The sequence below is a fragment of the Tachysurus fulvidraco genome, chromosome 16 (genome assembly GCF_022655615.1).
Source record: "Tachysurus fulvidraco isolate hzauxx_2018 chromosome 16, HZAU_PFXX_2.0, whole genome shotgun sequence".
NCBI lineage: Eukaryota > Metazoa > Chordata > Actinopteri > Siluriformes > Bagridae > Tachysurus > Tachysurus fulvidraco.
In genome coordinates this window covers 1,530,685-1,534,668 of record NC_062533.1, presented here as the reverse complement: position 1 = coordinate 1,534,668, position 3,984 = coordinate 1,530,685, and the positions used below count along the sequence as shown (strand labels likewise).

The 3,984-nt window shown below is 35.6% G+C and overlaps 1 pseudogene; it reads right to left on the bottom strand.

The window, feature by feature from the left end:
- Nucleotides 1-3,593: 3,593 nt before the first annotated feature.
- Nucleotides 3,594-3,712, bottom strand: LOC113647608 (annotated as a pseudogene).
- Between the last annotated feature and the right edge of the window lie 272 nt (nt 3,713-3,984).

Sequence of the window (3,984 nt, the reverse complement as noted above, 5' to 3'; positions counted from 1 at the left end):
TGTATCATCTGCATATTGATAGATTGGTTCACTTTTTACACAATGTTCTACTGTTATACCATTTATTTCATTGTCAGCTTTCAGAGCTAGACCAAGTGGCTCTGCCACCAAGGTGTACAGCAAGGCTGATAATGGGCATCCTTGTCTAATGGATCTTGTGGGTTTAAAATACTCTGTTAAAAACCCATTACATTTCCCACATGTTAAGATCCCAGAATAAAAAATCTTGATCCAGTTTCTAAAATTTTCCCCCAAAATAAAAAACCCTATCAAATTTTTCAAAATCAATGCTTATAAGGTATCCACTCTTTTTCTTTTCTTTCATATATGTTATCATATCCCTCAAACTGCATACTGTGTTGGCTATGTCTCTTCCTTCTACCGCGTACGCCTGAGTGGTGGTTATGATTTTCGGTAATATAGTTTTCAGTCTATTTGCTAAAACCTTTGCCAAAATTTTAAAATCTGTATTCAGCATTGTGATCAGTCTAAAATTCTCAAGATCTGCTGCCTCTCCCTTTTTTTATAAATTAATTTTATCATTCCAATTTTCATTGTTTCACTTAGTTCGTTCTCTTTAAAAATATTATCATAAATTAGTTTTAAGACTGGTACTAACAAATGATTAAATTTCTTATAAAATTCATTAGTTACTCCATCTGTCCCTGGCTTTTTCCCTGTATTAAGTTGACTTATGGCTTCACTTATTTCTTCTTCCCTTATTTCTTCATCACACATCTCTTTATTCCCTTCTGTTACTTTTGTTTTAATGTGGCTCAATAGGTAATCTTCATCTTCCCGGTTAATTTCTTGGCTTGTGAACATATCCTCATAAAAATCTTTCACTATTTTTAACATCCTTTCTTTTCCTCTCTCTTCTCTGCCTTTTTTATTTAGCACCTCTTTAATTACATCTGTTTTTTGTCTGCTTTTCTCATTAAAAAAAGAATTTTGTACTCCTTTCCCCCTCTACCGCATACCTCACTTTGCTTCTGAGTATCAATCCCCTGCACTTTTCCTCCTCTATTTGTTTTAATTTGTCTTCTAATGTGATTACATTTCCCATAATAGCCCCATTCCCCTTTTCTTCCATTTCAGTTCTTTCTCTAAGTCTGTCCTTACTTCTTTTTCTTTCTGTTTTTTCATTTTTTGTATAAGTGTACTGTGTTCTAGTGCTCTAAGTTACTGTGTTCTAAGTTTTTTGATGTCATATTTTATATTATCCCACCATATCCTTTTATCTTCCACAAACAATTCATTTTTCATATTCCATTTGATTATATCTTTTACTCTCTCACAAAATACATTGTCATTTAAAATGCTTGCATTGCGAGCCCATATGCCTGGTCCTCTCTCTACATCATTATAATCTAAATTAAGAAATAATTAATTATGATCACTAAATCCTGCTTCTTTATAAAACACACTTCTTATGTTTCTTTCTATTTCTCTTGCACAGAGGATTAGGTCTATTCTGCTTTGTTTAAAAAGACCCTGAACTTTTTGTCTTCTAGAAAATTCCCTTTTTTGTTTCATTTCTTTCCCTCCATATATCTATGAGTTGAAAGTGCTCTTTTAATTTTTCCAACTCTTCCCTCCCGGTTTAAATACCATATTGATACCAATATCAAGTTTTGTTTGAGCAATGTTAAAATCTCCTATCCAAAGAATTTCTTTTAATTAAAATGGCTACCACTCTTCCCTGTTTTTCTTTCCCATTGTTGTAAAATATACTTCCATCCCATATACCTCTACATTTCATAACACATTCTTCATCCCAGTATGTTTCCTGAATACATAGTACTTCTGCTTCTGGAGCATTGATTATTAACATTTGTAGTTTTTGTATGTTATTTAGCCCTCTTGAATTTATAGACACTATGTGCATGGTCATTGTTAACAGCAAGCTACAGAAGAAAAATTTACACAAACATACATTTTTTTCCATTATATAGTACATCTTACTCCAGTACTACTTCTTCTAACACTTCAAATCTCCCAGTCCTGTGTCCCATTTTTATTCCTTTAGCTACATCCCTTCTTTCTTTCTGTCTTTCTATTACTTTCCATATGCTAGGAATTGTGAACTTTTTTTCCTTCTGTTCTCCAGTCTTACAAAGTGTACCTCTTTACTCATGTCTCTCGTGATCTCCTCTTCTCCAATATCAGAACCACTGCCGTTGTTTTCCTCCGTTTACATACTTTGTCCACTTTCCTGTGTTCTTTCATTTGATTCTCTCCTTTCCTCTTCAGCCTTTGTGTCCTCAAACTTTGTGTCCTCAAACTCCACCGCTCCACTCTCCTTTTCATTGTCCTTGTTCCACATGCAGTCCTTAGTTACATTATTTTGTTCCATTGACTTTTCTATTGCCTGTGGTTCCCCTGGAGATTGATTATAGTCTTTAACTGTTTCCTCATTATTGTCTTGGTGATCAGTTATTGTTGATTCTTGCCTTTTCAGTAACAATGTATCATCTTCCTTTTCATTTTCTTCACTCAGTCCCTGGCATTCACAGCTGATGAGCTCACTCTTACATTCAGGGCATTTAGCTGCGGTGCAGTCTCTTGCATAGTGCCCTTGCTCACAGCACTCCCTGCATATGAAAGTCGGGCAATCCCTCATCATGTGTTCAGTGCTCATACACAATCTGCAAGTCTTCACCTGCCTATTGTGTATCACTCGGCTGTATTGCATGCCCTCTGCTGTTTCAAATTTGGTGCTGTATGGCAAGGAAACAACATCTTTCGGAAATCGCACTTTAACATACCTTGTTCCATCTGTTACATCTGTTCCTGGGTGACATCTTCTCCTTACAGGTTGCAAGGACATGACACCCCACATTCTTAATTTTTCAAGAATTGCTTCATCGTCTATGTAAGCTGGCAGATATAGAAAGGAAACCACTATATCATTGTTTTCCAGTGGCCTTGCTTCACAGAACACACCGGTGATTGTTAGTCCTTGTAATATTTCTTCTGTTGCTTTTGTATCCACCATTGTTAATTCATATTCCCATGCCGGTCTTGGCCTTAAGGCTAGTACTTTACCAGGTCCAACTGACTCAATAACAGCTTTCAAAACACCCCTAGTTTTCAGCTCTTTAATTTTGTCTGTTTCCAATATAATTGTGTTTTCTTTGCAATATATCTTCTCATCTTTGTTGTCCTTCCTTTGTGTACCTGCTCCCTTCTTATCCAGGTTTACTTTGTTTCCGTAGTCCCTTTGTTACGAAAGCTCAAAAAGTACATAAAACTGGGGAGAACAAAACAATTAAATATTTCAACTCCAAACGAAAGAAAAATCTACAAAACAAAAAATAAATCCTACCAAACAAAGGAGAGCCTCTCTCTCCCAACTGCAGTCAATCACACTTCCTGTGAACTCTAGAGGGTGTTCTCAGAGTGGAATGGCCGTAAGCAAGAGGAAAGTTGGAATGGGACCCACTTATAAATTGTTTTTTTCTTTTCTATTATTTATTTATTTCTTTTTTTTAATTGTTGTTTTCTATCAAAACATTAGCTACAGGGTATGAATATTAAGATGTTGTTGTTAGAGAATTCAAATAGTAAAGTAAATGAATGACTATGTCAAAAGCTTACAGCACCTGGTATTCCCAGGCAATCGCCTATCCAAGTACTAAGCAGGCCCGACTCTACTTAGCTTCCAAGATCAGACGAGCTCAGGCATTCTCAGAGTGGAATGGCCATAAGTGAGAGGAAAGTTGGAATGGAACCCATTCATAAATTTTTGTGTTTATCTTTCTTTCTTTCTTTCTTTCTTTCTTTAAAATTGTTTTCTATCAAAACATTAGCTACAGGGTATGAATATTAAGGTGTTGTTGTTAGAGAATTCAAATAGTAAAGTAAATGAATGCCTATGTCAAAAGCTTACAGCACCTGGTATTCCCAGGCAATCGCCTATCCAAGTACTAACCAGGCCTGAATCTGTTTAGCTTCCGAGATCAATGCAAAAAAAAATCAAAA